Source organism: Lynx canadensis, chromosome A2 (genome assembly GCF_007474595.2).
Source record: "Lynx canadensis isolate LIC74 chromosome A2, mLynCan4.pri.v2, whole genome shotgun sequence".
Lineage (NCBI taxonomy): Eukaryota > Metazoa > Chordata > Mammalia > Carnivora > Felidae > Lynx > Lynx canadensis.
In genome coordinates this window covers 657,157-675,296 of record NC_044304.2, presented here as the reverse complement: position 1 = coordinate 675,296, position 18,140 = coordinate 657,157, and the positions used below count along the sequence as shown (strand labels likewise).

At 54.9% G+C, this 18,140-nt stretch overlaps 1 long non-coding RNA gene across 1 annotated transcript; it reads left to right on the top strand.

The window, feature by feature from the left end:
• Positions 1 to 7,434: 7,434 nt before the first annotated feature.
• On the top strand, positions 7,435 to 17,546 carry LOC116738408. The gene is made up of 3 exons (XR_004344316.1): positions 7,435 to 7,445; positions 12,287 to 12,291; positions 17,305 to 17,546. It is a non-coding gene; the product is annotated as an uncharacterized LOC116738408 (long non-coding RNA).
• The last annotated feature ends 594 nt before the right edge of the window (positions 17,547 to 18,140 follow it).

The following is an 18,140-nucleotide window of genomic DNA, read 5'->3' as shown; positions in this document are numbered from 1 at the left end:
CAAATCTGGTCAGATGTGCCCCAAGATGGGCGGATGTGCCCCAAGACCTGGTCAGATGTGCCCCAAGACCTGCGATGTGGCCCCAGGACCAGGTCAAATGTGCCCCCAGGACCTGGTCAGATGCGCCCCCAAGACGGACGGATGTGGCCCCAAGACCAGGTCGGATGTGCCCCAAGACCTGGTCGGATGTGCCCCAGGACGGGCGTGCTGCCGGCATACTGCAGCAGGTTTACGCCAGGGAAGACCTCGCGAGGCCCCTCAGTTTCCAGCAGCAGAAGCGTGGTTAGCCTTGTGTTCTGAACGCACGGAAGAAGAGAGGTGTTCGAGACATGGTTCCAGTAGGAGAAGGTTTTTAATTAAAGCCTTAAGTGATTCCAAGAAGGACATACCTTGTTAAAGAACGTTCTCTTGGCAAATCTGCTGCTTTAGAAGCAGACCCTTTTATGCAGCTGTGAGTCTCAGGGATTTGGGTTATATGTTTATTTTTTTTAATTTTAATTTTTATATTAGAGCGTGTGGGGGAGTTGGGCGGAGGGAGAGAGCGACACAGTCCCGAGCAGGCTCAGTCCCTGAGGTCACAGCCTGAGCCAAAATCAAGAGTCCCACACTCAACTGAACCCCCCCGCCCCCCGCCACGGCCCTATGTTTTTATGTTTTAAACAAGCATATGAGTGACTGCTTGGTGACAGGGACTGGGCATACGACGGTGAGGAAAATAACAGTCAGGAAGCTCACAGGGTGACGGAGAGCATGTAATAAAGTAGTAACCACAGGGGCGCCTGGGGGGCTCAGTCGGTTAAGCATCCGACTTCAGCTTCGGTCATGATCTCATGGTTCGTGGGTTCGAGCCCCGCGTTGGGCTCTGTGCCGACAGCGCAGAGCCTGGAGCCTGCTTCGGAATCTGTGTCTCCCGCTCTCTCTGCCCCTCTCCCGCCCACACTGTCTCTCTCTCAAAAATAAGCATAAGAAAAAAAGTAGTGACCACACACATCAAACCAGTTTTTAAGTAAGTGTATTTAACGCAGGGACCCTAAGATGTCAGTATAATAATTAGCCCCATTATTTTGGTTTCCACCGTACCGCAAAGCAGCACAAGGCCTCGTACCCAGAACAACCGATTTCGGATCTTCACAGGTCTGCAGCCTGGCCCGGGTTCAGCTGCGTGCACCCTCCGCGGTTCTCCCCAGTGGTCCCCCGGGGGCTTGCATTCAGCCGGCATGTCAGCTGGAGCCTGCCCGTGTGCTCTCGGGGCTTTTCCCCCTCCGTGCGGTCTCTCCACGCGCTCACTCAGAGGGGTGACCGGCTGCTTACGTGGCCGCTCAAGGTTCCCAGGAGTACAACCCATTTTGCAGGCAAGGAAACCCAAAGAGAAGAGGGTTGAGTCATTTGTCCAAGGCGGAGCTAAGATGTGAAACAAGGCTAGCTCCGAAGGCCAGACTGTACTCTTGTGCCGTAACACGCGTACAGACCCTGACAGACCTAATACAGGAGCGGTTCAGGGAGCCATGAGAGTAACAGGGACAACGGTGTTTGGCGCCAGGGTTCAGTGGGTGGGAAGGGATCAAGGAAAGGGCATTGAGCCTGAAAACCTGGTTTCTAAATGGTCTGGGGACTGAGAGCTTTCAGAGCTTAGGGGATTGAGCAAAGGCCCTGTGGTGGTGGAAAGCCCTGCTTGTCAGAGAAACTAAATGGTGCCTGGTAAGGCCAAGAACAAGGGTTGGGGAAAGCGGAGGGAGTCCCTCAAGGCTTGGATGTGCCCTGTGAGGGTTTTTGGTTTGGTTTTTTAAATTTATTTATTTTGAGAGAGAGAGAGAGAGAGAGAGAGAGAGCGGGAGGGAGGGAGAGAGAAAGGAAAGAGCATGCCCATTTGCTTTTATGCACGGGGGGAAGGGCAGGGAGAGAGGCATAAAGAATTCCGGGCCGGCTCTTCTGACAGTGCTGAGCCCAACACCAGACTCCGTCCCAGGAACCATAAGATCATGACCTGAGCCGAAATCAAGAGTAGGACGCTTAACTCACTGAGCCACCCAGGGACCCCTGTTTTTGTTTTTAAGATTTTATTTTACTTTGTTTTTTTAATCTTTATTCATTCTTGAGAGAAGGAGAGTGCAAGTGGGGGGGTGGGAGGCAGAGGGAGAGGGAGACAGAGAACCCAAAGCAGGCTCCAGGCTCTGAGCTCTCAGCACAGAGCCCGATGCGGGGCTCAAGTCACAAACCGTGAGATCATGACCTGAGCCGAAGTCAGATGCTTAACCAACTGAGCCACCCAGGTACCCCTAAGATGTTATTTTTCAGTAATTTCTGTATTCAACATGGACCTTGAACTCACAACCCTGAGATGAAGAATCCACTCTACTGGGGCACCTGGGTGGCTCAGTCAGTTAAGCACCAGACTTCGGCTCAGGTCATGACCTCATGGTTCATGGGTTCGAGCCCTGCATCGGCTGTGTGCTGACAGCTTGGAGCGTGCAGCCTGCTTCAGATTCTGTGTCTCCCTCTCTCTCTGCCCCTTCTTGGCTCGCTCGCTCTCTCCCTCAAAAATAAATATGCAATGGGGCGCCTGGGTGGCGCAGTCGGTTAAGCGTCCGACTTCAGCCAGGTCACGATCTCGCGGTCCGTGAGTTCGAGCCCCGCGTCGGGCTCTGGGCTGATGGCTCGGAGCCTGGAGCCTGTTTCCGATTCTGTGTCTCCCTCTCTCTCTGCCCCTCCCCCGTTCATGCTCTGTCTCTCTCTGTCCCAAAAATAAATAAAAACGTTGAAAAAAAAATTTTTTTAATAAATAAATAAATAAATAAATATTTAAAAAAAAAAGTCTGAGCCAGCCATGTGCCCCAAGTGTTTTCTGTTTTTGTTTTCTCATTTATTATTTTAAAATAATCATACATCCACGGAAATTTGCAGAATTAGTCCAGAGAGGTCCCTGGTACCTTTCTCCCTGCTTCCCCCGATGGTTCTATTTTGTGTATCTATAACGTAATATCAAAACCAGAACATTGATGTCACATAGCGGTGTGTTGAAGTCTGAGTCGGATGATGCATAGAGTTAACTACTCAGCACCCCAGTCAACATACAGGGCAGACCCCCCCCCCTGCCGCCCACTGCCACCCCTCACCCCTGGGTACCACAAATCTGCTGCCCATCTCTGTAATTCCCTGAGAATGCTCTGTGGATGCAACCATACAGCACCAACTTTTGGAGATCTGGTGATCCCACTCAGCACAATACTCCAGAGATGCCTTCAAATTCTCACATGGGTCAGGAGTTCTTTCTTTTTGCCTGAGTCGTGTTCCATGCTGTGCACGTAGCGGACGATCTCCCTGTTTTAAAGCCCCTAATCTCAATCCCCTATATGCATGGTTTCCAAAGATGAAAGTGTGACCATCTTTGGGGCCCGTCTGTCCCATGCCGGGGACCAAGGAGGCGCGGAGGGCGTGACCGAAACACTGGACGTACCATGCCTGCCCTACACTCCACGGGCCCAAACGTACCCACGCAGCTACATGCTGCTGCAGACAGGCTGGGAGAGTTGTCTTTACTCTAGGAGTCACTTGCGCAGTCATAAGTGAGGCTCCCCTACTTGGAGGAGAAGGGACATCGGGGGACAACTAGCAAACCTTGCCAGCAGAACCTGTCCACACCTTACCCCGTGGGTGGTTGAGAGGGCCCTGGCCTGTGAGTGTTTTACGTGGTGCCTGGCACCCCACACCTAGGGTCCTGGTGAGCACAGAAGGGTTAATTTCAAGGAGGCAGGTGCCGTGGGGTGGACAGAAGACCTAAGTATTTGGGTCATGCTCCTGGGGCACGTCGCCTGTGTCTCCGTTTACCCATTGTGAGTAGGGGAGACCGCATTATCTCCCCTAATATCCACTGCCTTTCCCTGTAGTCACAGTGGTAGGGAAGGGGGGCTTTGTCTGTTCCCCACGCAGCCTGGGGGAGAAGCAGGGACCTTCCTTCCAGTGTCTGTGGTGCATGGAGCCTCGGCTGGGGTGCAGAAGAAATGATGATCGGGTGACCGAGTAAGCAGGTGATTCAGTGGGCAGATGCCTCCCTGCGGGGCTGCCCCGTGGACCGGGCCAGGAAGCCCTCTGTAGACCAGAGCAGAGTCTCTGTTACTCAGGACGCTTACCCCCATAGCATGGAAAATCGGGGGAAGGCGGGTGCTGTGATTCTGGGGCACTGAGAATAAACCCCGAAGGCAAGGGCACCCGCACGTCCTACGTCTCTCTTGCTGAGACCTCAGGCGGCACCAGCACGTCTCCAGCTCTTCTCCTGCCTGCCTCCTGTGGGCCATTCCCGGCCCCATCTCTCACCTGCGCTGTGTGTTTGATGATGTGGCAGGCAGAATGCTAAGATGGTCCCCAGTGGCTCACGACCTCGTGGAATCCCCTGTCCTTGAGTGCGAGTAGAACCTGCGATGTGACGGCTGTCGTGTCCGTGACAATGTGACATATGGCGAAGGTGAAAGGGTTTTCCGGATGGAATGAAGATTCCTGCTCAGGTGACCTTCCGTTCATCCAAAAGGAAATTATTCTGGGTGGGCCTGAGCTAATCAGGGGAGCCCTTTAGAAGAGGCACTGGGGTCCTCGTGAGGTCACAGACTCTCCTCTGGCCTTGGGGAAGCAGGCCGTCACCAGGGATGCGGCTGCCAGCAAGGGAATTCTGTCATCAGCCTTGTGAGCCTGGAAGGGGACCCTGCCTCAGAGGCCGCACAGGCCCAGCCCGCGCCAGGTTCGCCACCGTGGCCATCGGAGCAGGGTGCCGGGCCACGTGTTCCCTCACTCTGGACCCACAGAGGCGTTCGGAAGAGCGTTGCTTTCAGCCTCTCAGTTCGCGATAACTTGCCACGTGGTGGTAGGAGACAAGTACGTGCGTGGCGTTCCTCTGTCCGCTGTGGTTCCCGCGGTCCCTTCCTCGTGGTCCCCCCGCCACCTTGCCCCCCAGAGGCCCGGCTCAAGTTCCAGCTCCTTCGTGAGACCCTCCCTGGGGACCCACGGCCGGTCTGCGCCTAAAGCGCGGCGGCCCCTGCCGCAGTCTCCGTGTGTCCTGTGCCCGGGGCACGTGGCGACCGGCGCTTCCTGCCCCACGTAGCGCGGAGACGGCCGCAGCACGTACGCTGGCGGATGAAAGGCGAGCAAGGCATGGTGACCGCGCGTGTGTCCCCTCGCCCCTTTCCGTCCGCCCCAGGAGCCCGTTCTCCTCCTGAGGCTGGCTGCCCCCTCGGCCGGGCCCGAGAGCGAGGAGGACGGCGGTGCAGCCGAGCCCCGCCGACTGTAGTGGGGGACTGGCGTGGGAGCCCCTTTGGCTGCCGGAGCAGAGCATTGTAACCCAGTGTCTTGAAACCAGAGACGCTTACGGTCTCGTGCTTCCGGAGAAGTCTGAGATCTCGGCGTCAGCAGGATGGGTTCCTTCTGGGGCTCTGAGGCAGCATCTGTCCCACATCTGCCTCCCGGCTTCTGGGGGCCCCGGCGGTCCTTGGTTTGTGGACGCGTCCCTCCTCTCTCTGCCTGTGTCTTCGCACGGGCTCCTTCCCTGCTGTGTGTCCCTGCTCCTTATAAGGGCACCAGTCATTGGATGTAGGGCCCACCCCGATCCATTACAATCTCATCTTCACCGTTGGCAAAGACCGAACTTCCGTCACATTCTGAGGTTCCTGGTGGATGTGAAAATGGGGGGAAGCCCGTTTAACCCAGTCCTTGTAGTGCATGGGAGCAAATGAACCTTTGTTGTTCACGGACGCTGAGCTGCAGGGGGTTTGTTACGGCGGCCATTACGGGGCATAGCGTCGCTGATTGTCACCGTAACGTAATTTTTTGTCTACATACTTGTCTTCCCCAGACACTGACCTCCCGCCAACGGGAGATGGCGTGTCATTCACGACTGTATTGTACAGGATGGGGAAAAATTCGTTTTACCAGCGGGCACCAGAACATACTTTAGACACACGAGTGGGCTTGTTTAGGGAAATACCTTAACTGGTCCCGGGGAACGGTCGGGAGGCCCTTAGGATGGGAGGCGAATGGGCTCACGGAGAAGCCACTAAGGTCCTCAGCGTGAGGGAACGGCCGCTGTTCTGGAGGAGAGGGCGAGGCGCCGTGAGGGCAGGGGCCCCACCAGAGGTCTCGGGACGCGGACATGGCTGGGAAACAAAGGCAGAGCAGATGGACGCCATGGCAACTGCCAACATCCCTCTCGGGGGCCCCTGTGCCTTATACCAGCAGTTGGCCGGACCCTCCCTGAGCTGGTCCTGCTCCGCTCAAGCAGAGGGCAAGCCTGCCAGCCAGCCGCCGTCGGCGTGCGGCCACGTCCGTCGGAGAGGTGAATGTTGACGCGCGCAAGGAGCCGGAGGAGACCCAAGCTACGGTTTAGACCAACAAAACCCTAACGTGCCTTCACGCTCCTCGGAGAACCAAGGCCCAGAGACTTGACCCGGCCGCACGTTGCGCTGACGCAGGCCGGTCGGTGGGTGCAGGGCAGTCCTGGGGGAGGGGGTGGATGGGACTCTGTCACGTTCCTGAGCTTTGCTTACCTTGGGCCTGCATTACTTCTGTTTTTTTGAAAAAGGTGACCAAAAAGTAAAAAATATATATATATTAACGTTTACTTATTTGGAGGGAGAGAGAGAGAGAGAGAGAGAGAGAAAGAGAAAGAGAGAGAGAGAAAGAGAGTGAACCAGCCAGGGAGGGGCAGGGGGGCCGGGAGAATCCCAAACAGGTTCCATGCTGTCAGCACAGAGCCCAACTCAGGGCTCTACTCCATGAACCTGAGATCATGACCTGAGCCAAAATCAAGAGTCAGATGCTTGACCAACTGAGCCACCCAGGCGCCCCAAAAAGTAAAATGCCAGTAAAACCTTGGTTTGCAGTCTTGATTCGTTCCAGGGACATGCTTATCGTCAAAAGCACTTGCATATCAAAGCGAGTTTCAAGAACTATTGGCTCCGTTGTGATCATGTGATGTTCAAGGCCACGTATTACTCGTATTGCAAGACATCGCTCGTTTATGAAGTTAAAGTTTGTTAGAAACGTTCCCTTGTCATGCGGAACGCTTGCAGAACAAGTTACTCGCAATCCAAGGTTCCGCTGTATTTGAAGATCATCTGCATCGTGCTAGCCCTTCCCTGCTCGGGACCGGCTCCCGCTGGCCCCGGTGGGGCGTGTGGGGTGTGTAGCCCTGCTAACTAACCGTGTGTGCCACACCTCGTTGACCTCCCTTCCCAGCACGCTGCCCCACCGTCAGCTCCTGGGGGCCCAGGCTCCCGACTTGGCCTTCAGGGCTTATCGGTGGCTTTGCTGACGGGCAGGAAGAAGGTGTACCCCCTCTTCAGCGCTGCCATTGGGGCCTCCTTGGGCATCGTGCGGGGTTGAGCAGCGTCCCTAGCCCCCACCCGCTCGATGTCGGGACCACCCCAGTCGCGTCAACCACAGATGTCCTCAGACATTGCCCAGTGTTCCCTGGAGGCAGGATCACTCTGGATGAGGCCTGTGGCCATAGACTAATTGCATTCCTGCCATCTTCCTAGAGGTAGCCTCAAATTGTCCAGCTTGCTCCCTCGGTGTCCTCAGGACAAGCCTGGCCCCTGCACCCAGTGCGGGCTCACTGCCTGGCGCGTGACAAAACCAACGAAAAGACAGCCCTTCAGACAGCCTTCTTCTCGAGAACATCCGCCTGTTCATCAGGGCTTCTCTTTGGGCGCAGGCCACCGCGGGAGGGGAGCAGAGCCCCATCTTTCTCTCTCCGCCGTCTCCTGGCATTCGGAAGCTGATTTTGGTGAACAGAGCTTAGTTGATCTTTCCCCCCAAACATGGCTTTCTGAGAACCAAAACCTGTCCGCCTCAGGACCCTGCTGTTTACGTGCATTACGTGCATTTAGCACGTATGAGGTTAGTTCTCACAGGGGTCGTGACATGGTGTCATCCACAGGGACTGTCCTTTGGGATGCGCACGGGCTTAGCACATGGAGAGGAAATACTAACGGGACAGCTTGAGGCCCTCGGCCTGGGTTTCTGCACAGGATGTAGATCGTAGCCGTATTACTTTTCTAGGACCGTGGTGACAAAACACCTCAAGCAGAGATTGAGCATCTCCCAGTCAGGGAAGCCAAAAACCCAAACGGAAGGTGTGGCAGGGCCATGCTCCTCCTGGAGGCCCCTAGGGAGGAACCTTCCTGCCTCTTCCAGCCGCTCAGTGGCTCCGGTGTCCCGTGGTGTCTCTTGGCTTATAGGTGCTGTCTTTTCTCTGTGTCTGTGTCCACGTTCCCTTCATCTGACAAGCACACCGCTCGGTGCATTTAGGTCTCTCACCCACTGTGACCTCCTCTTAACTAATCTCATCTTGGGGTGCCTGCGTGGCTCAGTCGGTTGAGCTCTTGGTTTCGGCCCCGACTCTTGGTTTCTGCTCGGGTCATGGCCTTGTGGTTCATGGGTTTGAGCCCCGAATCAGGCTCTGCACTGACACTGTGGGGCCTGCTTGGGATTCTCTCTCTGCCTCTCTCTCTCTCTCTCTCAAAACAAATAAATAAGGGGCGCCTGGATGGCTCAGTCGTTTGAGCGTCCGACTTCGGCTCAGGTCATGATCTCGCGGTCTGTGAGTTCGAGCCCCGCGTCGGGCTCTGTGCTGACAGCTCGGGGACTGGAGCCCGCTTCGGATTCTGTGTCTCCCTCTCTCTCGGCCCCTCCCCCGCTCATGCTCTGTCTCTCTCTCTGTCGAAAATAAACATTAAAATTTTTTTTTTCAAAATAAATAAACATTAAACATTTTTAAAAAGAAAACTAATTACATCTGCAAAGACCTTCTTTCCAAATAAGGCCCCATTCATGGGTTCCTGAGGGTTAGGACTTCAACGTGACTTTTGGGAGACACGTTCAACCCATAAAAACATCACAGTTACCAAGTTCCTCACCATACCTCTTTTGGTCAGCGTTGCCAGGTAAAATAGGGGATTACATCGCTAGGTACACGTTACATGCAAATTATACATGGTACACGTGAGATGCGGTATTGACATACAGCTACCGATTTAGTCTGAGTCCTCTTTATTGCATCCTAAAAAAATACTTGTTACATATGTAAGTTTCATAGGTAACTGGGTGTTCTGTATTTTTATTTGGTAAATCTGGCAACCCTATTTATTAATTGGACTTGTGTAGACTTTTCTCCAAAGGGGCAAATGGAGCCTCTAGGAACGTTACGTGGATTTGACTATTTCCGCGAGAACCTTTGGTGGCGTCAGTTGTTTTGGCTCATTTAACAGGGAGCTTTCAACAGGTGTGCGTGTGTCACGCAAGCCTCCAGAAACTGAGGAAAATTGGTTATGAGATAGATACGGATATATACGTGTGTGTATATATATGTATATGTATATATTTTTTTTATTTTAGAGGGAGAGAGTGTGTGCACAGGAGTGGGGGAGAGGGGCAGAGGTGGAGAGACAGAGAGAGAGAGAGAGAGAGAGAGAGAGAATCTCAAGCAGGCTTCATGCTCAGTGCCAAGCATGACACAGGGCTTGATCCCACGATCCACGATCCTGGGATCATGAATGACCTCAGCCGAAATCAGGAGTCAGGCGTTCAACCAACTGAGCCACCTAGGCGCCCCTGAGATACATGTGTATATATATCTTATTTTATTTATTTATTTTCTTTATTTTGCCGGGGGAGGGATTTATTTTGCACACACGTAAGGAATAGTAAAGATACACATTTGTAAACACTAAAACATTCTTTATGAATGTTACTATATTCCTACACTGAATTTGCACCAAGAAATTTAATTTATCTCAATTTCTCATTTATTCCAGGTCCTCCCTTTCATCAAGTCTTTTTTTTTTAAATTTACATCCAAATTAGTTAGCATATAGTGCAACAATTATTTCAAGAGTAGATTCCTTGGTGCCCCTTACCCATTTAGCCCATGCCTCCATTTAGCCCATCCCCCCTCCCACAACCCCTCCAGGAACCCTCAGTTTGTTCTCCATATTCATGAGTCTCTTCTGTTTTGTCCCCCTCCCTGTTTTTATATTATTTTTGTTTCCCTTCCCTTATGTTCATCTGTTTTTCTCTAAAAGTCCTCATATGAGTGAATTCGTGATTTTTGTCTTTCTCTGAGTAATTTCGCTTAGCATAATATCCTCCAGTTCCATCCACGTAGTTGCAAATGGCAAGACTTCATTCTTTTTGATTGCCGAGTAATACTCCATTGTGTGTGTGTGTGTGTGTGTGTGTGTGTGTGTGTGTGTGTGTACACCACATCTTCTTGATCCATTCATCCATCAATGGACACTTGGGCTCTTTCCATACTTTGGCTATTGTCGATAGCGCTGCTATAAACGTTGGAGTGCATGTGTCCCTTTGAAACAGCACACCTGTATCCCTTGGATAAATGCCTAGTAGTGCCATTGCTGGGTCGTAGGGTAGTTCTATTTTTAATTTTTTGAGGAACCTCCATACTGTTTTCCAGAGTGGCTGCACCAGCTTGCATTCCCATATATGTATACTTTAATGTTCATTTTTGAGAGAGAGAGAGCATGAGTGGGCAAGGGGCAGAGAGAGAGAGGGGGAGACACAGAATCTGAAGCAGGCTCCAGGCTCTGAGCTCTGAGCCAGGTGCCCCAGCTGCCCGTTTTTTTTTTTTTTAATCAAACACTTAAAACTAACTTTATTGCAATTTATTGCAATTTATTGCACTTAACAAATGTTAAGTGGGTTTATGCTGATAAAATTCACATATAATACAACTTACCCACTTAAAGCGTTCAATTCAGTGGTATTATTCGCTATGTTGTGTAACCACTACCTCTGTCTAGTTCTAGAACATTCCATCACCCCCAAAAGAGTCCCTGTCTCCATTAGCATCCATCACCACCCCTTCCCCAGCCCCCAGCACCCACAGGCCCCCTTCCTGTCTGTGGATGAGTCTGTTCTGGACATTTCGCTCACGTGGAATCGCACACCCTGTGGCCTCTCGCGTCTGGTCCCCTCCCTGAGTGTGTCCAGGGGCCATCTACAGGACGTGTATTAGCGCTCCATTGCTTTCCGTGGCTGAGCAGTGATCTCGGGGGTGGTGTGGTCAACTAACTCGGCCGCGAGAAGATGCCCGCGTCCTAATTCCTGGAGCCTGTGAAATGTGTAGCAGAAGAGGAATAGTTGAGATGCGATTAAGGATTCGGATGGGACCTGTGCTTTTGGCCCACTGAGAATGACAGGGGACTTCTGACCTCTAGAACTGAGAGAATGGATTTATGTTTTTACCGCCCAGCGTGCGTGTGGTTAACTCGTTTCGGCGGCTGTTAGGAGGTTGCAAAGGTGGGCCCTAACCCGACATGGCTGGCGCCCTTATAAGAGGAGGACGTTGGGACGCAGGGGAGGCCACGTGAGGACGCGGGCAGAAGATGGCTGTCTACACGCCAAGGGGAGGGGCCTCGGGAGAAACCGTCGAGGCCGCTTTGAGGCAAACAGGCTTGAGCAACGGGACGCACAAAGGGCCGCCGGACCACCCGGCTGAATCCTGACAGGCCCTTCCGGGGGCTCACCCCGAAAATCCATAGGTCCTCACCGACCAGTGGGCTACCTACCGCCAGGCAGCTACCACAAAGGGGAGAAATGGATGCAGTGCCACCCCTCCTTTCCTTCCCGCTTTAAAATCGCCCACACCCGCCGCCTCTCCTCTGCTGCCCTGCCCTCTCCCAGTTCGCTTCCGTTCTGTCTCCTCCATTCTGCCCCAGGGGACCCTTTCACCGCCTGCGCCCCCCAGCTAGCACATTTGGGGGCCCCCTCCGATCAACAGACACCCTTGACAACACAGAAACCCTTGACACCTTAGACAACGCAGAAACCGGCCCCGCCAACACCTCGGTCTCAGACTCCTGGTCTCCAGAGCTGGGAGAGAATGAACACCTAAGTCCCCATCTGTGGTATTTTCTTACGGCTGGCCGGGCAGACCGATAGAGTCGCGGCCTCGGGTGACCGACACCGGCGCGCTCGTGCGCCCCGGCCACCGCAGGGACCCCCGCGCCGGGAGCCGGGCCTGGGATCTACCCTCCGCTGGCCCTGGCTGCTGGCTGAGCTCAGGCGTGGGGGCAGAGGCGCAGCTGCTGTGGAAAATAGTATGGCAGCTCCTCAAAAAGCTAAAAATAGGATGACCATACGACCCAGCAGCCCCACTCCGGGCATCTACCCAGAAACGCGGAAAGCGCTGAAATACCGACGAGACACCTGCGCGCCCGTGTCCACAGCAGCACTATCTACGGGAGACAAGAGTTGAAATCAACCCAGGTGTCCGTCGCCAAAGGAAAGGTGAACACGATGTGTCCGTCCGCACACTGGAATGTGACCCAGCCTCGGGGAGGAAGGACGTCCTGCCACCTGCCACCACGCGGAGGGACCCGGAGGCCCCTGTGCGCAGTGACAGGAGCCAGACACAGAAGGACACGTCCTGCGCGACCCCACTCACAGGGGGTCCCCAGAGGAGTCCCGTCCGCAGAGCCAGAGAATAGATGGCGGGAGCCGGGGCCGGGGCAGGGGCGGAGAGTCCATGCTTCATGGGGGCAGGGTCAGTCTGGGGAGATGGAAAGTTCTGGAGACGGGTGGTGGGGGCGGCCGGAGGACACTGTGAGTGTGCCTGGTGCCGCTGAGCTGTGAGCTCAGACACGGTTAGGATGAGGATGTTGTGTGCATTGTACGACATTAAGAAACAATTTTAAGTCCGTGCCTCGAGTCCAGCATTTCCCATGCCATCCGGGATGTTTCCTGGCGTGTCCAGCGGTGGGGTCAGAGGGTGACAGACACCCTGTCAGGAACGCGACCCCTCTGCCGCCCCCTTCAGTTGTTCTCCAGTGGCTTCATCCTCCACACCACGGCGACACCTGCGTTCCCAGACCGGGATGGGGGGAGTCTCTTCAACAAAGAGTCAAGGATTAGGCCCCGTTGAGTTCCCATCCTGTCTGCCTTTGATTTTTTTAAAAAAGCCTTTCATTTCAACCATTAGGCATTTCAGGGCACGCTGCACAGTGTCATCTGCATTTCAAACAAGCGCCTCTGGGGAGATTTGTTTCCTTCCTCCTTTCTGTTTCCTCCTTCTTCCCCCAGACGTGTAATCTACGGCTGCTTTTATTTGTTTTCTTCAAGGTCCTCCATCGTATTGTCTCACATTGTTCCCAGACGGTCACACAGCCACCAGCCCCCGCTCCCCACCCCTTCCAGTCCCCGCCCGCGCCCATACGAGTGCTCCCCCTGGTACCCAGTACCCAGATTTCTCAGGGTCACCCCACCCTGTTTCATTTCCACCCGAGACACCGAGTGGAAATAAGGAATTTGCCTTTTGTTTTAACTGAAGTAGAGCTGACACCCGACGTGACATTAGTCTCAGGTGCACAGCTTAGTGATTTGCAGGTTACGCTGCGCTCACCACTCTTGCAACATCATTGTCTAGAGTCGGGGGGCTGTGCCTGTCATCCCCCAAGGGGACTCTGCCTTCCTCAATCCCGAAGAACCTTGGCTCCCACTGATGCCTGGCAGATTGGTGAAGGAACCCCGAAAGCACTGACCGCGCATCGAAGCCGGGTTGCCCCCCCCCCCCCCCGAAGGCTGCACCGGGCTAGGAACCAAGTCCGGGTGCAGGTTTGTCCCCTGCTTTTGCAACTGTCTGCACCCGACTGCACCGACGGTGCGCCCTTCTCCCCAGGCAGGCGCGCTTTCAGAGCCGGCCGACTCCAAGGGGCCGTGTGTGTTTCTACCCTGATCCTCACCCAGGGGCAGGTTTTTAAAATTGCGGTCAAATACGTTTGGCATAAAATTGCCATTTTAACCATTTTTCAGTGCACACCTCAGTGGCCTTGAGCATACTGTCGTGCAGCCACCCCCGCCCTCCATCTCCTCAACTTTCCGTCTCCCCAGACTGAGACTGTGTCCCCATGGAACGGTGAAACACACTACCCCCTCCCCAAGGGGCAGGATTGAGACTTGGGCTCTATTTCTTACGTGCTGCTGTCCTCTGCACAGGACACTTCCATCACGGATCTGGGCAGGAAATTAAAAACGCAAGCGTGTGTTTTAGTTGACTTGTATTTCATATTTGCCACAGCCTGTGGGTCAGCTTATGAGGCAAACTGTAGTGTATTTAGGCTTTTTAATTCTTTTAATAAAGACCAGATGAACTCACTTACAGTCTTCCGAAAATGAAGTGAAACACATGGTCAGGAAGCATCGGTCTCCTTAGCATCCAAAATTTCATTGTCTGAATGTGAAACTGATCGATAAAATGTTGTAAAAACCGTAACTCCAGGGGCGCCTGGCTGGCTCATTCGGAGGAGCACGTGACTCTTGGTCTCAGGGTCGTGAGTTTGAACCCCACGTCGGGTGTGGAGATTACTAAAAAAATAAGCTAAAAATAAATAAAAACTCCACAGAATGTTGTGTTTCTGCAAACCCATGTCAAGGCCAGAGTCCCCTACACGGGAGACAGACTCCCTGTGTCCTTGCTAGAAAGAAGGAGGGTGTTAATATTCCACTGGAGAACCAAAGGTTCCGGAAGCATCGGGAAAACGCTGTTTGTTCTGAAATGCAGACTCGATGGAACCCACAGTCCTCCGGGCGAAAGGAGGCAACAGCTGAGAGGGGCTGTGGCTTGCAATGAAGTCCCCCTGTGCTCGCAGCACCCCGGAGCCGGTGGGTCCCACAGCTGCCGCACCCCATACTCTTTTTGGGGGCCCGGAAGTGCAAAGCATCAGGGAAGGGCGGCGTTCAGGGAGCCCGTCTGTCAGGACGCAGTCTCGGTACCTGGGGGACAGGCAGCAGGCACGAGGCCTGTGCGGGGCCACGGCAGGACTGTGCCTTCTGGGATCAGGGTCCGTCCCGGCTCCTTAAACGGTGCAGTTGCAGGTTGGAGGTACTGAGTTGAAAGGAAGCTTCTAAGTGCCGTCCCCTCCTCCCAAAGCAGGTGGTCCCCACGCAGAGACGCACAGGGAAGACAGGCCTGGGCCCTGAGGGACCCCGACACGGTGCTCGACTTGACAGCACAGAGGCAGGGGGTCAAACGTGCACAGCGCAGGGGCTCCAGCTGTGACCTCCGAGCTCACAGGTTGGAGTCCGAGACTTCGGAACAGAACTTTATTTAGGAATAGGGCCACGCAGGTGTAATTAGTTCAGGTGACGTCACCCTGGAGCTTGGACGGTCCCCAATCCAATGATAGTGTTTTTATAAAAGGGACATCTGGGCGCGGACACACACAGGACACTCCGTCAGTGGGGCAGGGTCTCCCCCCTCGGCAGTGCTGCCATCAGGGCATCTGGGCATCGCCGGCTCCCCCCCCCCCAAGTGGTCTTGATGACCACAGCCGTCCCAGACGCCACCTGCTGTCCCTGGGGCGGGACTGCCCAGTGAGCACCGCTGCCGTGGGCGGGTCTCCACTAAAGGGTCTCAGCTGATGTCCTGTCTTTTTTCAGCTAAAAAAAACCATACAGTGTATTCTAAAATGGTCCTAGAGAAAAGCCACCAGCTATTAAAAGTATTTACTTCTGAAATTCCAGACAGGGCATACATTTCAAAGTATATATACGAATGACCAGAACGTTTGAGTATTTTTTAAGGACACAGAGATGTTACTTTTTGTTTTCAGGCTCTGGGATCTGAGGTTTTCCTTTGTTTTTTCAGAGTATGATTCCTTTTATTTGAAGTTGAAAACCAGGGCAAAGTAGACATTTCAGTGAGGATTACAGACACAGGCAGTATCCTTCAATTTTTAGAGGTCATAAATATGAGTAAAACGCAAAACTCCAACACTGAATAACTCTAGGAAACCAAAGCGCCTCGGTTATCAGCACGGGGAAGTGTGCGGGAAGCGCGGGGTGCGTCCTGGCCTCGGTCCAGGAGGGCAACTTGCGTGCCCCGAGAAGTTCGCGGAACCACCCACGGAAACGGCCACCCCAGTCTAACCGTGGGAACACGAGCCGAGCCCCGGCAGAGCGGCGTCCTGCAAAACGCCACCGCCCAGGGCGCCGAAACGAGTCTGAGAAACGGTCTCAGCCCAGAGGGGCCAACAGAGATGTGACACCTGATGTCACGTGGGGTCCCGGGGTGGAGAGGGCCTGGGACAGAGAAGGACATGACAGGAAACAGGAAGTCTGGATAGAGTGTGGACTTGAGTCAGGAATGGAGTAGCGACATCGATTCGCTACTTGTGACAAACGTACCACGCCGAGGCCAGGTGTCAGGAGTACAGGGAACCGGCGGTGGGGACCACGAGAGCTCTCCGTGCCGTCTTTGCGGTTTTACTCTCCGCGGGACAGCTCTCCAAAACTCAGCATTCTCCGCAGAGCAGCAAGAGAAGTGGACGTGGCCTTGAGAAACGGTTTGAGACACGTGAGGACAGGGACCCGAGGGAGGACCTGGGGGAAGCGAACGGGGAGGCCAGGGCCACCCCTGCAGGGGAGGCGGGGATCGACCTCAGAGCAACCCCAAGGGAGGCCCGGGGTCTCGGAGCTGCGCGCGGTTCTCCGCCTGGGGAGCCCGAGGCCAGTGCGTGGCTTTCCCCCCGCACAACCGAAGGGCTGGGCGCCCTTTTCCCTGTCACGAGGTGTCCGCTGGTGGATCACTGCCTCCCAGGGTTGGTCTCCCGGAACGTTCTTCGGTCAGCTCCTATGGAGAAGGGCCTTCTGCCTGCACTGCAGAGAGCCCTGACGAGACCCGGCGAGAGGTGGGGGCGTGGGGGAGGGGGTGGGGGGCTCTGTGCAGCGGCGTCCTCGGGGCCACGCTGCCTGACGCACCGGAGCACCGGTCCCAGCCGCCTCCGTGCGCAGCCGCCCCCCCAGCCGTTTAGTGGTTTGCTTGCTGAGAGTCTGAACGTGGACGAGGAGCAGGTCTTACTTCTACAAGTAGTTTATTACGTTTTTCATTTGTTTAATGTTTGTATATTTTTGAGAGAGAGAGAGAGAGACAGGATGTGAGTGGGTTAGGGGCAGAGAGAGAGGGAGACGCAGGATCCGAAGCGGGCTCCAGGCTCCGGGCTGTCGGCACAGAGCCCGACGCGGGGCTCGAACCCACAAGCTGTGAGCTCATGACCTGAGCTGAAGTCGGACGCTTAACCGACTGAGCCACCCAGGCGCCCCTCCACCCAGGCCCCCTACGAGGAATTTATTATTCATAAAAATAGATACCTGTTGGTTACCTGGGGCAGCTGTAACGAAGCACCCCTGACCCGGCGGCCCAAATGGCGGTCATTTATTCTGTCCCGGCTCTGGAGCCACAAGTCCAAGATGAAGGTGTCACAGGGCTGTTCCTGCTGACGGAGAATCTGCCTCAGGCTCTCCCAGCATCAGTGGGGGGATCACTGCAATCTTGGCGTCCCTTGGCCTGTAGAAGCATCACCCCATCTCGGCCCCATCTTCGCGGGGCTTCTCCCCGCTAGTGAGTCCCAACGTCCCCTCAGTCATTGCTTTAGGGCCCACCCTACTCCAGCGTGACCTCACCCCAACTAACTATACCTGCAACAACCCTATTCCCAAATAAGGTCCCCTTCTGAGGTCTGAGGGTCAGGACTTCGACATACGGATCTGGGGGGAGGACAAGACCCACACTCTAAGGACACAAATACACACACAGTTCATACCAACGCAGGCTGCCGTGTCCCAAGCGTTCTCTTCCCTTCTCCCGGGGCGCATGGCTGGAGGCCCCGCTTTCCTCGCGGCTCTGTGTGCCCACGTGATTTCCCACGCGTGGGATGTGGGCATCTCAGGATCTCCACACCGCTTGCTGGATGCCCTGCCCACTCCTTCCCGTTGGCCGGACAAGCGTTCCGGTGCCCATCCTCGCATCCCGGGTCTAGATGACCGGCCCTCGCCTTCCACTGCGCGGTTTGAGGGCGCCTGCCGGGAGCTTGGCCCTCCTTCCGGTGCCTCTGCCGCTGGCTTTGTGTGCAGCGGTGACAGACTCTCACCCCTCAGAAGCCTGCTTCTGTCATCAGGCGGCCGGCAGCGAGGCGAGAGCAGCCCAGCGACCGGTAGCCCCCGAAGAGCCCGAAACGCACACACGGGACCAAGAGAGGGGAGAGTACTGAGCCCAGGGGTCCTCAATCACCGGCCCTAACCCTGTGCTCACGGCTTCCTCCTTAAACGGCCGCTCGGCACCTCCGCAGCGGCTGCCTGGTCCC